A 20,174-nucleotide genomic window follows, 5' to 3' on the forward strand; every position below is an offset into this window, starting at 1 on the left:
GCGTGTTCCTCCACTTGCTGGTATTGCCTATCTGGTCTGGTTTATAGTCACTTGTCGGAAAACTTCCAGGTTTGGGGGCCCCACGAGGGTCAGCCTGCTTTCCCAGAACAGGAAAATGCTGGTAGATGAAAGGCTTGGCAGCCTCCTTGTTCTCCACTCTGCAACAGAAGGGATTTCCTTTCTGTAATCACCACAACCACTAAAGTATTTGAACATGAAGGCATTGAATCAGTCATCTTTGCTGGGAAAAGTTTCCACCGAGGGGCAGGTGTTAAGAGCCAGCCTCTGCAGTGGCACCGCTGTAGGATTTTAAGCCCATTGACCTCTCAAGGTGGCAGGTACTTGACCTCTGAATGCCTTAGTGTCCTCGTCTATAAAACGGGAGTGATAAAAATCCACTTCATAGGGAATTTGTAAGGGTCAAGTAAGTTAACATAGGTACGGCATTTAGAAGAGTATCCAGCCCATAGTGAGCACTGTGTAAATATAAAGCTATTGTTACTGCAAGAATGGCTTTGCCTGCTGCTCAAGAATTTAGTTTATGGAGGTTGGAACGGGCTTGTCAAGAGGGATTAGCAGCCATCTTGACCAGAGGAGAAACTGAGGCAGTGAGAAGAAGCCAGCTAAGCGAGGTCCAATGGTATCTGTGGCTTTGCTTGACTTAAAATGCATATAAACCCAGCTGGGTCTCTGCCACCCTCTGTGTGTTCTTAAGGAAATATGGACACCCTAATGTGATGCTAAAATCAGATGAAGCCAAGAGTGTGTGTCTGTTGGAATGTCCGTTGGGGGAAAAGAGCATGAATTTAGATGAAAGTATAGCAAGAAAACCCTAAGAGAAGTGAACCCTAATGCAGTACAGGGCTGACCAAGAGGGAGAGAGGCGCCCGTTCCCCTTTGCCCTAGGTGTTTGAAAAAATCTCCAAACCTGTGCCAACCACAACCCAGTCCTGCAGACACTGTGATTTTGCAATTTGCTTGCATCTGTGTTTTGCTGAAAGCTTTCAGCTTTGGGTGCCTCCAGAACTCTTCAGGCCTGGCAAGGAGAGCCGTGCTCTCATTGCCTTCTGCAAGCAGCCTCAGGACAGCAGATTTCATTTGGGAAACTTCCAGGGATGAAGAATGCGCCGTGTGTGTGTGTGTGTGTGTGTGTGCGTGTGCGTGTGTGTGTGTGTGTGTGTGTGTGTGTGTCCCTTATAAAGAAAAGCAACTTGATATTTATTCATGTTATTTTTAAAGAGGAATGTCCTCTAAGCTGCAGGAAGATAGAATAAGATTGTATGATTTTAATGCAGCTTATTACTTCTCAATCCCTTTTCCTTTGTGTGTTTCCCAAATGCTACTGACAGGAAGGGCACCAATGAAGGGGCAAAGAGGCAACCTCAGGGGGAGAACTCTACACCTCACAGAAGTGACTGCTTTCGCTGGGCGCCTATAAGTATCTCTTTTCCATCATCTTCTCCCCTTTGCCTCTTACTCAGCAGTGAAGAATCCTCAAATATCTGCAGAGATTCCCTAACAGAATTGTTTGCCTTTACTGCTGGGTTTTTTGGTTTTGTTTTGTTTTAGGGCCGTACCTGCAGCATATGGAAGTTCCTGGACTAGGGGTCAAATTGGAGCTGTAGCCGCTGGCCTACACCACAGCCACAGCAATGCAGGATCCAAGCTGGGTCTGTGACCTACACCACAGCTCATGGCAATGCCAGATCCTTAACCCACAGAGCGAGGCCATGGATCGGACCTGCATCCTCATGGGTACTAGTCAGGTTCATTACCACCCAGCCACAATGGGAACACCTGCTGGGGTTGTTGTTTGTTTGTTTTCTGACAGAGAATAGAAGGATTTTTCTGTTTTGCTCTTAAATTAAGTACAATTGAATTGATGCCCAATTGTTAAAAATGGCACAAATAGTCACTTGGGGTTTTTTATTTGGCCGTACCTGTGATACGTGGAAGTTCTTGGCTGGGCTGGGGATTGAACCCAAGCCGCAGTGGTAGCCATAGCTGCTAGGCCAGCAGGGCACTCCACCAGTCGTTGGTTTATCACAGTATGTCTATATCTACATCTGTTTCATGTCCATGTTCACTCTATAGACGTCCCTCAAATAGAACTGGTATTCTTTATGTCTCTTTTTTAATGTCTTTCTGCAGCAGGGCCAGTGCACTTGATGAGTGGGGAGTCAAGAGGTCCTTGTCACGGTCATTCAAGAACATTGGGTATCGTGGATACTTTTTCTTTCAGGATGAATATTTTTGTCACCGTTAAAGCTGCTCAGTCCGTCTCTGGTTAATGGAAAAATTTCTGTTAAAAAAAAAAAAAACTGGGCTCCAATTTAGTGATAATAAGGTTACCAGTCTGACTCTATTAGAAACTGACCACCAGCCAGGAATTTCTAGTTAATGCAAAGATTAGCTGGCAGTCATCAGGCACTGGTAAGAAACCTCCAGGACAGTAAAAGGCTTTCCTATGGCTAACAGCTTCATCTAGAGGAGTGGTAAGCCCATCCCATTAATAATCCTGTCAAACTAGAGATGAACCTAGTGAATTTAAATGCATTTTAGGAAAAGGAAAGGCAGGGACATATTCTGCCTGTTTTACCTTTGATGAGCTGACTTCCACCATTTTTCTAACATGAAAAATCCTTGCATGTTTCTAGTTGCTAACATCTGGTGAATGGCAGGGGGTACGCTGTGCTGTGTTCTGCATGCGTTATAACCTAATGCGTTCATCCTAAATGGAGTACTCAGTAAGAAGAAAAAAAAAAAAAGGATTTTAAAGTTCAAAAAATAGGAAGACTTGACAACATGTATTTTTGAAGAGTGAATAGGTACACAGGGCACACAATTCAAAAGATACAAAAGTGAGCAGGATGGGAGCAAGCAGGGAGACTTGATTTGAAGCAGTGTTTTTCTCCTGATTTGTTTCAAGCAGTATTTTTTCATGTTGGCGCCTCTGCCAAAATCATTTGTGCTCAGGGTGGTGGGCGAGTGGTGGCAGCTTTTTGTTTGCTCAGTTTTGGCTGTTGCTGATGGAGAAAGACACGAGTATGGTCCTGATGCAAATGTTTTTCTTCAAGTTAATGACATTACTTGGCCAGATATTTTTCACCAGTGTCCTCCCTTCCCCGTGTCCTCCCTTCCCCCATCCCGGGAGCTGAAGCCGTCTTTGCTTTTGCGTTCTTGTAAGAAGTTCACTGGCCATAGGCAGGTGTTCACGGGTAAAAATATAAAAAACAGTTCAATAAAGAATCTCAGATAGGTTAAAAGGAGAATGCAGGAATATGTTAAAAGGAGTTGGATATGTTAAATAGGCAAAAAATAAAATATAAATTTTTGTTAAAAATGCAATTTTCTCATCGCAGTATCCTTTTTTAATATAAAATAGTTTTTAACTTTGAAGCAAATCGTTTTGGATATGGGGGAGAAAATAAAGATACTAAGCAGGTGTTAATCTCAAAAGTAGTTGTAGGGAACAATAAAAGCCACGGCGATGGTGATTTCAGCCTTTTCTGCAGATCCATAGGCCACAGAGGCTGCCTGAGCTGTGCCTTATAGTTTATGAAAGGAAAGGCTCGGACTGAGCCAAAAACAAAAACAGAAGAGTTCAACTCTCAAGGTCAGAGAGAAGAATTCTGAACTTTCAGCATGTTTGTGTCATTAAAATCCAAATGGCTTACTTTGTAAGATTTTGTGGTGATTATACAGATCGTGAGATTGTCCTTTTAAAAAAAAAACAAACCAACAGGGAGTTATTTTGGGTTTATAAAGACACAAGGGCTTATGGACTTATTCTCTTTAGTAACAAAGTAAAAACACTTTAAGAAACAAGCTATTTTGGAATTATAGAACACTTGTCGTCCTCCTAGATTCTTAGTTTAATTATGGAAACAACAGTGTTTTACCTCGTCAGGGTCACTTGTTTTTATGTCCCAGAACTGATGTGTACAGGTTTGTGAATGTGTACATTTCTTTCTAATTCTTTGTTCAGTAACCTCAGGTTGGTGCTTGAAATCGACCACAGTGCTGATATTTACACCATAAAAATTGGTGAAAGCTACATACAGGGGCTTTTTTTCCCCCCTGGAGAGCTGATTATTAAATATTTACCAGCACTTCACTGGATATAAAGCCTAATTGAGTTGTATTCATCAAAATATGGGAGAAATCCAAAATGAGTAGAACCATTGCTTGGAATTTTAAAAATGTATTAAAGGAGGGAAAAAAAAAATCTAGTGGAGGAGAACCAGCAGTGTGGCAGCATGTGTGGCAAGTTACCTCAATACTTGCCAGGAGTTGTAAGAAATAGGTTTTACTGTTATTCAAAGTAGCCAATGGCTTGGTCTTGCCTTTTTTTTTTTTTTTTTTTTTTTTTGGTCTTTTTGTCTTTTTAGTGCTGCACCTGCAGCATATGGAGGTTCCCAGGCCAGGGGTCGAATTGGGGCTGCAGCTACCGGCCTACACCACAGCCACAGCAACGCCAGATCCTTAACTCACTGAGCAAGGCCAGGGATCGAACCTGCAACCTCATGGTTCCTAGTCGGATTCATTTCCGCTGCACCACGATGGGAACTCCTGGTATTACCATTTTGAATGGAGTAACGTGAATCATGTCTTCATGGAGTGAGAATCAGCCAAAGGGCAGGGGGTGCTCCATCCTGCAGGGTTCCCCCTTATGGAACAGAGCTAAGATCCAGCTTCAGGAGAGGCTCTAACAGCTACATGACATTTTTTCCTTAACCTCAAAAAGTGACTACTTCTAATAGCTGTATTTTACAGACACAGAATTTGACGTGTGAGGAGACATAGAGTCCAAATAATACACAAAGATCAGATCCCTTCTCTTCCCTCCACCCCTGCCTTCCATTGTCCCTGATGCCTCCCTGTCATGGCTAGGGCGCTTTGAACAGGAATAAAGAGTTATCTTGATTATGGGGATTCTCAGAGCTAAAGGACAGCCTGACCCCTGTATAATGCCATTCTACTAGTGTATTTAAAATTTTTTGACACAAGGAATTATTGGCCAGGGAAAATAGAAAATGTCTCTCTGTTTTGTTGGCACCTGCTTCATGCAGACATCTTGTTGTCAGCCATGTAGACAAGATACTGTGGTTCCGCTTTTGGCCAGGTGCTATCTCACACCCTTGATATTCAAAGCATGATCTATGGACCAGCATCTTTGGCACCAACTAGGAGCTTGCTACAAACACAGAATCTTGGGGCCCTTCTAAACCTACTGAATCAGAGTGGGCAGTCTCACAGGATCCCCAGCCAATTTGTATGAACATTAAAGTTTAGGAAGCACCTCCTCACCTGTTCACGAACTATCTGAAGACCTCTTTGAAAGCTCCTTGAAAGAAATGGTTTTAAGATATATAGAGAACCAAACTAGAAGACCAAAGAATAAATGACAAAGTCTTTAAATAAATCACAAAAGAGTTTTATTCATGGTCTTGTCTTTCCCTTCACCTGTCTCTAGTCTCCATTACACACTTATTTATAAAAAGAAAGAACTACGGTGGTGTCCCCGATGTAGAGAGAGAGAATAACCTGGAATTTCCAAAGGGAACCATGTTTTTTGCACTATTTGACTGTGTCTCAAGCTTGATTTTACATGGTCATCTGCTAAAGTTGAAGTGTCACATAAAATAGCAGTTCTCTTTCTCACTCTTCGCTGTCTCTTTTTTTAAAACATGAAAGTTTTTATTTTAGAGCAGTTTCCAATTTACAGAAAAGTAGCAAAGATAGTACAGAGAATTCCCATTTACTTCAGGTCCATCCATCTCTCTGGATTTCTAACCAGAGTTGTATTTCTGCTTCTCGCTGATTGGCAGAGTTTCCTGGCCAAGAAGCAAAGTTACAGCACCTAACACAAATAGTATTTGATTAAGGCTAATTACGGTGCTGTCACATAAAAAGGGGAGAAAAGAAAGCTGGCTTTTTCAACCAGCAATGAAATAACCTGCTGTCTATCTACTGACTTAATAGCTTTAATTGCCAGAACATAATCAAGATCTGGTGAATTTGTTTGAACATAGCAGCAGGCACCAAATATTTCAATGAGATCAAGTTGTATGACTAGTTGTGCTCTAACTCAAGCTGAAATCTCTCTGACAAAATGAGCTTTGTAATCTAAAAGGGAACACCTGTTGGGAGAGGTCCGTGTTAACGACGATTTGAGTTATTCACACTCGCTGAACGAAGAAAGTTGTGGGCTTGACATGGCCTTGTATGAGCAGTAACCCTCTGCTATGTCTGACTTCTTAGTTTGCGGGATTGATTAGGTCAGGAGTGTGTTTACACTTTATTCTGCAGGCTCATTGTACTTCCCATTTATTGAGAACTTCTTTCCAAAGAGACCTAGTAAAAGTAGACATTTAACATACTTGATGGGTACACTTCAGACATCAGTAAAATCATTTTATATGTGAAAGCAACCACTCTTCCACATTTTTTTGACGTCTGCTTTCTTTCTTAGGAATGTAGAACCAGGAATTAAGACACCTATTAGACAGTCTGCTTCCAGGAGGACAGACCAGGAAGTGAATCTGACAACACATGATTTTGCCCAAGGGGACCTCAGGATGGGCCCTTTTGGGGTCCTCGCAAAGACAGTCACATCTGATTGGTTCCTTCCCATCCTGTTCAGACACTCAGTACCTGTTTCAGGATCATCTAACCAAAGGCTGTCTGATGGTAGCTAAGTATGTATAACCTTGAGCTTTCTGGAGACAGCTGTTCAAGTGAAAAGAACCCTTTTTGTGGAACAGTAAGAATAATTCTTTTCCTGTTTAGTAATCATTGAATTCCTCAGAGGAATTCACATTCTTTACCAACAAAGAAATTCTTTACTAGCCACAGTTGTCTCAAAAGAAGGTAAAGGTAGGTCGCGTTTGCTTAACTTACAGGAACAGGCAAAGTTGCAGAGGTGAAAATTAAACCTAGTTGAGTGCCCCCCCCCCGCCGCCCCCAGTCACTTCCTCTCTTTCAGGGGGACGGTGGTTGTTAGGGGCAGGGCAGTGGAGCTGTGACAGTTTCTGTCGGTTACCCTGCAGCCCCAGAGGTGTCGCTAGACTGGGCTCTCTAAGAAGGCTCCATGCCTGCAGCAGACCTTTCTCCTGGGCGACGCCTGAGTAACCGGTGGACAGAGCAGAGCCACAGAGACTGGATTCAAAAGATCTGGGCTGGGGAGAATTCTGCCCCCATTCCTTTTCCTCTCCCTTCTTTCCCAGCCAAGACTTCATGGTCTGCTTGCCTCCTGAATTTCCTCACAGGCCCTGAGAGGCTGTGGCTCCTGTGAAGCTGCTGAGGGACTGAGGAAGCCTCTTGTGGCTCGTGTTCAGATGTGCGAAAAGCTTAGCATGGCAGGAAGCCCGTAGGAAGGAGCAGAAGTCTGAGGGGGTTGCTTTTCAAGTTCCTACTGTTAATTTTTTTTCATTTTCTTTGCCTCATCTACCAAGTCTTTGAGGCTGAAGAGGCTCAGAGTGGAGTTTGTCCTAATTTTAAACTTGCCCCCGTGACTGCCCTGTAATTTTCATACCGCATCCTAAATTAGAGCATGTCTCCGTAGGTTGGGCTCCGAGCATCTCTTTCTGTGAAGCTTTAGCAAACTACCCTTGATTTAGCAGAGGAATTTCAGCATAAAAATCCAGGATTCAGGGAGTTCCCATTGTGGCTCAGTGGGTTACAAACCCCACTAGAATCCATGAGGATTTAGGTTCGATCCCTGGCCCCACTCAGTGGGTTAAGGATCCAGTGTTGCCGTGAGCTGTGGTGTAGGTCACAGATGTGGCTCAGATCCCCAGTGGCTATGACTGTGGTGTAGGCCGGCAGCTACAGATCCAATTCTACCCAAGCCTGAGAACTTTCATATGCTGCTGGTGCGGCCCTGAAGAAAAAAAGAGAAAAAAGAAACAAAATGCGGGATTCAGTCCTTGTCAGAAGACCTCCTTGGGAAGAGTTTGTCTGGTTGCAGGGGGTCGTGAGGGAGGAGGGGCAGCTACAGCCATTGGCTGCAGCCAGTCATCCAATCATCTCTTAGAACAGGTGCATCTCAGCAGACGCCCACAGGACAACTTGTTTATATTCCATCTCTGACAGGAGTAAATTTGAGAGAATTTTTACAGAGATTATATAACTCAGATTCTTTGTGTATGTCCTTCCAAGATTGCAGCTGTGACTTTGACCAAGAAGATCATATATCTCTCATTTTCTGTGGGACCCAACTCCAAGTCTTCCTTCACCAACCTAGGCCTCTGGATGTGACCTCAGACCACCACAAGCTTTCCTTTCCCCTGAATTTCTAGGACAAGCCTAACCTGGGTCTCTGTGGTTTTCACCAACGATTGATACTCTCTGCTTTCCATTTTGTATGTCTCCATTACACCCCAGGCTGGGGGTGAGATATATAACATGACCTTAGTGAATGATGCTTCAGTTAAGTCATTATCATCCGCTGTAATGATCTACGAGTTGAGAATTTTCTGACCATTTTAATCGTGGGTCCTAATGGTCTTAAAATTCCTCCATTAGAAAGATGGAATATTTATACTTGCCTTACATAAATCTGCCCTACAAATAGATTTCTATTTACCTGTGAGCATGGAAGAAATCTGCAGTCATCATCCTGGTTTTTTTTCTTCAATAACAGTCAATGTGTTTCCAGATTAGTCTGTTCCAAGTAACTTGTTCATATCCCTTAGGACCCAGAAGGCCTCAAAACTTCAATACCTGCCAACAGCCAAAGCCAAAAAGGCCCATACCAACTTGAAAACTGCTGCTCCCCATTTAGCTTTTTAATTCCACAAGCACATCTGACTCTGACCTTGGTGACCGCCTTCCTTTCTGCCGAGTGGTACCCCATATGGAGATACATCTTGACTCCTGTCCCTGCTATGGAGGCCTCAGAATAAGAATTTCAGCCCCAAAGCGGCACTCCAATCTGTGGATGCAGTCTCAGGACAATCTGTGGAAGAAAGGTCCATGCTCTGAGCATCCTTCTGTGGGCTCCCTGGTTTGTACAGGTAGATTCCTAAGCTGTGGAAGCAATAAGATTTTACTCTAGTTACAAGCTATCCAGTCGGCTGCCTTTCTTCATATAGGCAATTTTGTTTAAATGCTTTCTGTTCTGCTGGAAAACACATACCAGTGAAATGCATGTGGTTGGTGCTCCAAAGACCAAGCTCTTTCGTTCTGTCCCCACAGAGACTTGTTAGCTCCACCTAGAGAAGAAAATGGTCTATGAGATGCAGATTCCAGCTCTCATGCAGAATAGCCATCTTACAAAAGTGTGCCACTGGTCCCAAGAGAAATCACCAGAGGATGATGGATGTGCTGGCGTGACTCCAGCAACACTTCAAGAAAAACAATGCAAGCACAGCTCTACCAAGCCATCAGTATCATTGTCATATACAGGAAGGACAACAGAGTGTCATTATCCTTGTGCTCCTGATACTGATAGTTTCTCAGAGCCCAGAGGGGTAGGTAGCTTAGACACACTGGAAAAATGGAGGAGGTGCCCTCTTGGCTACAAGACCAGCACAACTCAAGACGTGAGTGTGAAGCTAGACATTGATTCACCTCTACTTTTGCCATCAGGTGACTCTCTTGACTGGGCCCAAACTTGGCCAGATGCCCTACCTCCTGTCTGTCCTGCATAAATGCCACCTCCTCCATGAAGCATTCCCAGGCTTCCCCCTGCCAGAGGAAACCTGTTCTTCCTTTGAGGAGGCTTGGTACGCTTTGGCAGGGTCATTCCCCTCCTTACATTTTGGCTTCATGTGTACACTTCACGTCTCATCTTTCCTGCATTATGAAGTCCTTGAGAGGAGAAACACTGCTACATGCACATATGTATTTTCCACGCTGTCTTTGGAACAGAGATCACAGCCAGTAAATATGTAGTGAAGGAGAACATGGAAGAACAATGGCAGAATATGGACAAGGCAGAGCATCTGTAGAAGAGCAGTGGTAGCACCGTATCTGGACTTTCTCAACGGGAGAGTCCACACACAGTGCCCCCAACAGGTGGGGTAGCTGGAAATACAAGAGGAAAGAGACGAGTAAAAACACTGATGGATGAAGAGCCCTACATCGGTTGATTCCTTCCACCGTGTCCGGTTCTGCGCACAGAATCTTTTCTCTTCATTTTGTTTTCGTGATCAGGGTTGGGTATTGTTTGTGGAATTCACTCAGGAAAACTTTGTAATTTTCCAACATAGTTAATATTCAGATATGAAAAATCTCTTACAGTTTAAATGGTGAATAGATGCTAATTTATACATATATACTTATGCTCGGAATGCCTAATTAATGATCTTCCATGTCAGTCATGGGTATGTTAATGAGCTTCTTTTGCTCCTGTGTCATAATTGCATTCGCCTCTCTTGCTTCAGGTTGGGAGAACATCTTAGCTATGGATTAGCAAATGATGCAAAATAACAACAACAAAACAACTAACAATTATTCTGTGATTCATAAGTTTAGGGAATATGGAAGTATATGATCATAACAATTTAGTGTGAGAAGATGTAAAGGCAGCCAAAAAAAAAAAAAAAGAAGGAATCGGCTACTTTCATAGTAACTCTCCATTTGCTGAGTTTCAAAAAGGCCTGCTTGATGTGCAGGACTGTCTTTCTTTGGTCTATACAGTCAATTCACTGTCTTTTTTACTCTGAGGACAAAAGGGCTCTGTGATAAAGGGAACTCTATCAATAGGTGTTATCCTATATTTAGATCTGTTCTATTTCTCAGAACCGAGAAGTACCAGCTTCCAACTACCTTCCATAGTCTTTCTTTCCTCTACCCTCTTATTTTGGTTTTTTCCCTGAAACACTTTCATATTTTTCAGCCATAAGCCTTCCCGCTTTGATCTGGCAGAGTCCAATTGGATTTGATTCCTCACGTTTCACTTTTTGCCTCTGTGACTTTAAGCAAGTTTAGTGGCTTCTCTGTGCCTCTGTTCCTTCACCTGTAAATGAGGTCGTTAAAAAAGACAGGAAAATTAAATGAGTTGAAGTGTCTGAAGCCCATTGCAAGGCATGTAGCAAGCGATAGGATTGCCCCCTGGTTTTCTTGCCTTTTTTTCTATCCCTCCCTGATGAATGTAGTGGTTAAGACCGCAGCATCTGGAGGGCTACTGTCTGGGTTTAACTCCTGGTTCTGCTGTCTCCCAGTCCTGTGACCTCAGACAGGTGACCTAGCCTCGCTGTGCCTCACTCTCTGGGTATCTAAAATGTCAGTGCTTGGCATTTAGTAAGTGCTCACAAAAAAAGCAGCTGTTATTATCTGACAGTCCAAGCAGCTGGGTGACAGCAGCCCTCTGCAGATCAGCCTGTGGATCGGTGTCATCTGCTGTCAGGGTCAGGGAGCCCTTCTCCTGTGTTAGAGGCAGAGTGCCTCTGCCCTTTGTTGGGGACAGCAGGGTACAGACGCTTGCCCTGCTTCTAGATCTTCTCTGTGCAGGGGGCGGGGGGGGGGGGCTTCTCTTCCGTTTCTCCTCTCCTCTGCGGAGAAATCAGTCCTCTTTGTGAGAGGAGCACAGGAATAACTTGTCCTGCCGTCGTCCTCAATGTCCACAGCCCTCCCTGGCTCTTGGCGTAGGGCGGGTCTGGAATGCCCAGCTCTCCGTTCCTCCCCTGTGCTCTTCCTCCCTCCTCCCCCTGATGGGCTGTGGGAGGACGAAAGGGCTTTGTGCCAAGCCTTTCACTTGGAGCCTCTGTGTTTCCTTTCTTTTTATGCCAGAGGCAAATAGTTGAGTTTGCTTGCTGGAAGTGAGGTTTCTGAAACCATTCAGCTAGCCCTGACATTTTTAAGATAACAAGTTATTCTCAAAGTGGGATCAGAATTTGACTTTTCCTGATCTATCGCTTGGCTTTTTAAGAATGATGAAGCTGCGAATCCTAATAACTGACCCCCAAATAAGCAGTCAAATTTATCCCCTTAAGTCCTCTGGATATGCCCACAGCAGTGAGGCTACTGGCACTTTACATCTACGGTGTGATGCACAGATTTCAAAATACTTTCAGAGAAATTCTTTTGATCCTGACATATCCCTGACTGGTAAGACATGCCAGAATGTGTTATTCCCATTTTACAGTTAAAACAAAACAAAACACCTGAAGCCCAGAACGATTAAGTGACTTGTGTACTAATTGTATTGATAGGAAGGTGTTCTGACTGGAAGTCAGAAATTTTAAACCAGTAGCTCTGATGAACCAGAAAAAGCAAGATTATGTTGAAGTCAAAAGTTGTACCGCCACCCCCACTCCTTGATCCCACTGGCTTGACACAACACAACAAATGCTGCTCCTGCTTCATTTCCAACTTGAAGTTCATGGGAGAAGAGTGGGGAGGCTCTACTCCACCTGGTTACTCGGGGACTCAGGCTGTCAGAGGCACCACTGTCTTATGACAATGCCATCTCATTATATGACCTGAGGGTTTGCTGCAGCAAGAGAAGAGAAGGTAGAGAACTCACAGCCATTCTTTCTCTGCTAAGTAGCCCAGTGGCCGGACTAGTTGCATGACCCCAAATTAACTACATGGGAGCCTGGAAAATCCTCCTATATGCTCAGAAAGGAAGGTGAGCCCCAGAAATCTCTATTGCAGGTTTTTAGGTGCAATATAGGGGGCCCATGTGGAACTAAAGATGCTTTATGATAAATATTGTAAACCTCTCATTTGTTTAAGAAGTATAGAAAGAGATAAAACAAATGTAAACAGCACATGATGTGTGAGGTAGTTGCCAAAAAGAAATAATTTGTAATCACAATAGGTCATGTTAAACTCTCCCTTTCTGAGTGTTTGTTTTAAACTTCAGATTTATTGACATATAGTTGCAAATACAATTATAAGGTATTTAAAGTGTACGTCATGTAATACGATATATACGTTATAAAAGGATCTCCCCCACCCCGTCTAGCTAATTAACACCATCACATCTTTATTTTTATTTATTTGGTTAGAATACTTCCCCTTTTAGACCGGATTTTTTGAAAATTAGAATGTTCTCCAAAAGCTGAACAGAAAACTTATGTTTTAAGGCCACTGATTCTCTCCCTCCTCTGCCCTGTTTTATAGAAAAACCTTTAGATTAAAAACAAAACCAACAAAACAAAACTCTTCAAGGTATCCTTTAGTAAATATCAAGGTTCACTCCTAAGATATTTTAGGAAACGCATTGTGTCATTTATAAAAAGTTTTATTAACCACTTGGGTTATTTCCCAGGAAATAAGCATCTCTATGGTTTGCCCTCTCTCTGGATCTCTGAGGTACTGGAAAAGTGAGTCAGGGACATGAACCAGTTTGACTGTGAGTTCCACAGAGGCTTGGCTGTGGATGGCCTTTTAGTGTAAAAGATTTGAGAATTTTTTGGCGATAAGGCTGGCACCCAGGGGCTGGACAGAAAGTGAAATGGTTCAGAGCCAGCTGGACTGCCTGAGACACTTCTCGCGTGACGTGTGTCTCTCGCATCCGTGTGTGTTTTCCACATGGTGATCCACCCCAGCACCAGTTGCTGCCTGGATATCCTTGTGTTTGAATTGCCCTTGCCTCCACGCCGAGGACTCACCTAAGAGACTTGCCTGGGGCTCCCGCCCGGCTCTGTGCCTTCTGGCAGCAGCTTATGGGCAGAGGGTCAGCCCGCCGTGAGCTCCCTGCTAAACCCCTATCGGCACAGCAGAAATGCTTGGAAAGGCTTTGCACAGAGACTTGTTTTTCAGCCCTACCCTTCTCTTTTAAAATGCAGTATTTCTTTTCGGTGATACACCTTTATTTCTCATAGTTCTGAAGGCTGAGAAGTCCAAGATCCAAGTGCTACATGAGTTGTGTCTGGTGAGAACCTTCTTCCTGGTTTCTTCCTGGTTTCCACAGCCTCCTTGCTGTGTCCTCACAGGGTGAAGTGTTTCTTGGATAAAGTGAACTTCACAGCATAAAATAGCCATCCGGAGCACACACGCCCGTGGTCATTTTCATGATAATTGGCACTTTTGTATGAAACCTCATGTATAGGAAGTTCAGGTATCATCTTAGTCTCAGCAGGTGCTTTTCAGTTTCATAGGTCACACATTCCATCCTCTCTATTCCAGGGATATAAAACGTGGAAGTGGAGCGACTTACCCGAGGTGGCAGGCAGGACACGTGGACAGATGCGAGTGGGGTCTCCCATGTGTGCTTGGGCATGGGACTCCACTGACACTTGTTAACTGTATGGTTCCCAGGCTTCACCTCAGAACTACTGAATCAGAATTTTCAGGAGGAGTTCCCGTCATAGCGCAGTGGAAACAAATCCGGGTAGGAACCATGAGATTGCAGGTTTGATCCCTGGCCTCGCTCAGTGGGTTAAGGATCCGGTGTTGCATGAGCTGTGGTGTAGGTCACAGACACGGCTCAGATCTGGCATTGCTGTGACTGTGGTGTAGACCGGCAGCAACAGCCCCGATTCGACTTCTAGCCTGGGAACCTCCATATGCCGCAGGCGCGTCCCTAAAAGGACAAAAGACAAAAGAAAAAAAAAAAGAATGTTCAGGAAAGAGGCCCAGGATGCCTTGTTTTTCCCAAGGACCGTGAATGACCTGTGAGACGCATGGTTAGTGGTCAGCTGCTCTGGCAGAAGTGACGACTCCTCTGTCATTTCAGCCTTCCTCTCTCCACTGGAAGGAAAGGAAAGTCTCTACGAGGATGAGCAAGTTAACCCCACTGTGGGAATAGCAGCTACCTCTGCCCATCCCTGGAGTTTTCGAGAAAAGTACAGTTTTATGTATTTTTAAATGTCAACACTTTGTACCACTGGTTTTCAAAAAAGGCCCTGGGGACTAATAGTCGTGTCTGTGAGCATTCTCCAGGTGGTCTGAAAACGGGGTTCTTTCAGAATTTGTGGGGTTTTTAAATGGAACTTTTGACTAGGTAATAAACACACACAGCACAACATTCAAAAGGTTAAAAACAGTATATGGTGGAAGATAAATCTTTTTCCATCCCTTTCCTGCTGTCTCCTTTCCCAAATGCAACCACACTTGCTGTTTTCTTGTGTTTCTTTCTAGTAACATCCCAAGCGTACATACGCATCTATGTAAGGGTGTCCTTTTTTTTTTTTTTTTTGCCATTTCTTGGGCCGCTCCCGTGGCATATGGAGGTTCCTAGGCTAGGGGTCAAATCGGAGCTGTAGCCGGTGGCCTACGCCAGAGCCACAGCAACGTGGGATCTTAGCCGTGTCTGCGACCTACACCACAGATCACGACAACATCGGATTGTTAACCCACTGAGCAAGGGCAGGGATCGAACCTGCAACCTCATGGTTCCTAGTCAGATTCATTAACCACTGCGCCACGATGGGAACTCCAAGTGTGTCCTTTTTTAAAAACCCAAATGGTGTCCATACCATGTTTAACGTCTATGTCACTCTGTCTAGTTAAATTCACACTTTTCCTCTGATATCACATTGATTTTGTATCGTAGTTTTTGTGATAGAGAATGCTGTGGTCCTCAGTGACTTACCAGTAAAAATTCACTTCTCTTTTACAAGTCCAGCATGGGCATTTAGTGGACAAGCAACCAGCTCCTTCCATCTAGAAGTTGTTCCATGGATTTTTGGAACCTTTTGCTTCTAGCTGATGAAGAAAAGAGACGATCTTAGGGAGTCTTGCTGGAGCTTTTTATGTGTCACCCCTGAAAAGGGCATACATCATTTCTGCCCACATTCTTTTGGCAGCACTAAGTCAAATATCCCCCTCTGTCTGCAAGGAGAGCTGGGAAATGTAGTTCTTTACTGCAAATCCAGTCACTAGTATCCAGTCCACACAGGCGAAGGGGGGCACACCACTTTGCTGGAGAGAGAACAATCTCTCCATAGTTCTCACCCCCAGTGTACCTAGTTTTCTTAGAATTCCTGTGAGTGTGATTTTTTTCCCTCTCGGCATATGAGTATACAGTAGGGGGGGTGGTAGGGATTTTCAGACCACAGATGTAACCTATGAGAGTTTGAGAACCAGTGCTTTATTTAGGAGGCCAAGATCAAGTTCAGCTTTTCCACCTATTCGTATATGAGCCCAGGTCCCAGAACTGCCCCATGGTGTCTGTCTGAGAACAGGGAGACCCACTGGCTCCCCAGACACTCCATGTGACCTCCTCGCACTAAATGATTCCCTCTATCATCTAACCCAGTTAGAGCCAAGAAGAGAGGGATTCCAGAATCCCCAAATCCCAGTCTGCCTGTAAAACACGATAGTGATATTCTAATAGTCCTTTTCAAGCTTTAATTTAATGGTCCCTCCCCCTGCCCCCATGCTAGACTTGCTACGCAGCAATTTCCTGGCACCCTTTTAGCTTACAAAACTTTCTCTGCTACTAGAGGGAAAAAATGAACAAAAGCAAATCAGCAATCTAAAGAACTTTGCTAAGTGAAATGCTGGTGAGGGAGAAGTTCCTGAAGTTGCTGGGAAAGGAGCAGCCTGACCCAGCCTCCCTTCTGGCAGGGGTCGGAGGGTGGCCCCCTCCCACTCCGTGCCGCCTGAGTCTGTCCCCAGCATAGAAGCCCTGGGATGAAGCTGTGGAGGAAGGAAAACGCAGAAGGAGGTGAGCTGTGTCCCTTCCCTGCCCTCAGTCTGGGCCTCTCTGAGCCCGCGGCCTTGCGGGTGGACCTGGGACAGGCAGTAGAGGATTGAGGCCCCGAGTCCCCCCAGGCATTTCACCGGGGCTCTCTCTTCTCTGCTGGTTTGCGTGGCCTCTGTGGTCACTGTTCTCCGTGTCAGCACATTCAAAATTGCTGACTGTAAACACTGAAGGCGGCGTGCCTGCTACTGAAGAAGCCACAAGGAAAACAGCTTTGGGCAATCTTGGATGTTCTCCGTGTGACAGAGTCCTCGCCCCCAGCGCTGGTGCTTTACCCAGCATGGGGTTCTGTGGTTTGGGCGGGATGGACAGAAAGACAGAAGGGGCAGGGGGAAGGCGATTGGCCTTCTGAGATCTTTTCTTAAGGAAATAAATATTGGTTTTCTAGGAGCCTAGATAGAAGAGGAGTTCCGGCAGTCAGAATGAGAGGCTTGCCAGCAAGCAGATGAGAGGCTAGCAACCAAACCCACGTGCAGATAGAAATTGGGGGCCCTTAGAGGAATAAGGGACTATGCCAGGGTTTTGGAAGGAAGTGGTTACCAAAATACCAGAGTAAACCAAATCGCCTCTTCAAGTCCCTTGGCCTGGAGTGGCCCAGAAAGCCGAGATGGTGGGTGGTGCCCTTCCCGCAGCGGGGGACTTGGCTAGGCTCTGAGCTGCTGTGCAGCAGTGGGTCTCTGGGGCCTGTCGGGGGGACGTCCGCAGACCAGGGTGTGTGTCTTTGTAGCCTTTCAAATCACAGCCATTCACAGAGCGCATGTGGATTAGAATCTTCCATGGTCAAACCAAGGAGAGTGGGTTACCCAGCTTCAGCAAGTTTGCTAGTCTCTGTGCTAACACTTAAAGCAGCCAGCTTCGTCTTTCCTTCTGAGAAATCAGGAAGGAAGCTCTAGTAGAACAATTTGTGGCTCTGTATTGAGAGCCTCCTTTGTAAACATGATATAGCCTGGGTTCTGGGGTGGATGAGTCCGTTCTGCGGAGAAAAAGAAAGCAGAGAACGTGTGTATGTGTGTGTCATATGTATATACAAAGATACATATACCTATATAGCCAATAGGACATATATACCAATGTATACCAGCAGGTGATGTATCATATATGTGTGTATGTATGTATCATATATATCACATATATCCTATATATCTCCATGTATATCCTATATGTCCACATATGTGTATGTATGTGTATATGTATATACGCATACACACACATACACAGAGGGAGAGAGATTTATTTTAAAGAATTGGCTTATGTGATTGTGGAGACTGGCAAGTCCAAAATCTGTAGAGCAGGCCAATAGGCTGGAGATTCAGGTGGAGTGATGCTGCAGTCTTGAGGCCCCAGTCTACAGACTAGAGACTCAGGCAGGGCTTCTATGTTACAGTCTTAAGACAGAATTGGTTCTTCAGAAAACCTCAATCTTTGCTCATAAGGCCTCCCAATGCTTGGATGAGGCCCACTCATATTAAGGAGGGCAGTATGCTTTCCTCTAAGTCTACTGATGTAAATGTTAATCACATCTAAAAATATAACCTTTACAGCCACATCAAGACTGGTATTTAACCAAAGAACTGGGCACCATAGCCAAGTCAAGTTGACACATAAAATTAGCCATCGTTATGGGGGATTTGTATGTTGGAAGTGGAACGTTATATGCAGATGCCCATATGTCAAATAATAGAAATGAAGAGAGTAAAACATATTACAAGCTAGACTGTCCCAGTGACATGCTTGCTGGTTTTCTTGTGGCAGATTATACCTGGTGTAATCTCTGATCTAATGGGCATTCATTGGAAATAGTTCTTTTTACCTTGATGTCAGAGGAAGAGCACCCGGGCCAGCACAGAGCACGGGAAGAGTGAGAGTTCAGGTCCTGATACCGCCTCTGTCTTATGATAAGCACCTGAGAGTAATTCACTTCTGCCACCGCATCTGTACTTTGAGAAGCGTGTTGATGAGTCACAGAGGCCGCATCGCCAGAGGGGATGAGAGGAAGCAGCCCGGCTCAGAGCCCAGCCCCCACACTACTGGCATGTCGTTTAACCTACCTGTGCCTCAGTTCCTCACGTGACCAGGGGGATGATCACTAGTGATTTCTACCACATGGGGCTCTCGGGACAATACAGTTAAATGCACTAACATATATAAGTGTCTGCACATAGTGCCACATAAATGTTTGCTAGTATAATGATTACTTCCTGGGAACATGAAGCTCTAAAGTCTGAATAGAGGATGGAGATAGTTGAAGAAAAGTTTTTAGGCAGTTCCTGTTATGTCTCAGTGGAAATGAATCCAATTAGGAACCACGAGGTTGTGGGTTTGATTCCTGGCCTCGCTCAATGGGTTAAGGATCTGGTGTTGCCGTGAGCTGTGGTATAGGTCGAAGATGCGGCTTGGATTTGACATTGCTGTGGCTGTGCTGTAGGCCAGCAGCTGTGGCTCCTATTCAACCCCTAGCCTGGGAACCTCCGTGTGCCTCGAGTGCAGCCCTTGAAAGACAAAAGATGAAAGAAAAGAAAAGAAAAGTTTTTAGAAATAGATTTTACATTAAAACTTTGCTTTAATTCTGTGCCGTATTCGAGACCACTTTCTAACGTTGTTCTTTAGGGAATTCTATTCAAAGCCCTCTTGGATGAGTTGAAACCAGGGTGGAGCCTCCTTGTATCCAATTCTGTGCTGTGGTTAACAGTGTCATGGAGAATTTCCAGGGTATTAATAATGAGCTAATACACCTATGAATGTTAAATGTCTTGGAAGCAGTTTCCTGATGAGCAAATAGCAGATGTGACAATGGCCATGGTCTAATTGCCCGAGAGGCAGTTAAATATAGTTTTTAGTCCTTTTCTAAGCAGTTATTTGAAAGCCGAAATATTTTCCCTAAAGGCCTGTCAGTTGTTCTTAGCCACCAAATGAAGTGTGGCATAGAGTGCAAAGGGTGAGTGCTTTGGGGTGTGTTTCCTTCCTATACATCTAATTTATCTTTGTGAGTTGTTGGGGTTTTGGTTTTGTATATTTCCATGTGTGACTTTTTGTGCAGGGAAGTAGCTTTTATTGTCCTATAAGTTGCAGTAAAAAAAAATAACATGAGTTACCTTTTACTAAGATCTTTCTATGTGTCAAGCACCATATTGAAGGCTTTATATGTTTCATCACATGTAATCTTCATAATAATCCATCAAAGGAAGTACCACTGTTTTCCATTTGAAGAAATGGAAACCATTTGAAGAAGCTGAGGCTTAGAGGGGTTACCTTGCCCCAGGTTCACCAAGTGACAGGAACACAAAAGCCCACTTACCGTGATCCTCAAATGTTCTTTTAGTTCCGTAATTAAAATCAGTCCTACCTGCTGCTAGGGGTTTGGAGGTGTCTTGCAAGGTGTAGATTGAACTGCTCTTAGACCTGTAATTCTTTTATTAAATAGTGTTGAGTCCAATCTGAGGTGTTAGGAAGTTGTCATTTTCATACCAGGATTGTTGGTGTTTCACTGAGTAGGGCCTTCCCTGGGTGCCTGACAGCCGACCTGCATGTGTAGGTTCTCTGGGGATCAAGGTTCATCCCTGGAGGAGAC

General features: G+C 44.4%; 1 protein-coding gene across 4 annotated transcripts in view; it reads left to right on the forward strand.

Annotated features, from left to right (window-relative positions):
• MAML3 (mastermind like transcriptional coactivator 3) overlaps positions 1-20,174 on the forward strand; it is a 445,572-nt gene that overhangs the window by 173,364 nt on the left and 252,034 nt on the right. For 2 of the 4 annotated variants that reach the window (XM_084972849.1, XM_084972850.1), the window contains exon 1: positions 16,327-16,570. The exons of the other annotated variants lie outside the window; for them this stretch is intronic. The gene's annotated coding sequence lies outside the window, so the exon portion shown is untranslated. Of the gene's footprint in view, positions 1-16,326; positions 16,571-20,174 lie in introns of those variants that run through there. 4 annotated transcript variants of the gene reach the window in all.

The sequence above is a fragment of the Sus scrofa genome, chromosome 8 (assembly GCF_054392235.1).
Source record: "Sus scrofa isolate SSC_HxYL_T2T_F1_AM1 chromosome 8, Sscrofa_HxYL_maternal_Yorkshire_Landrace_v2.0, whole genome shotgun sequence".
Lineage (NCBI taxonomy): Eukaryota > Metazoa > Chordata > Mammalia > Artiodactyla > Suidae > Sus > Sus scrofa.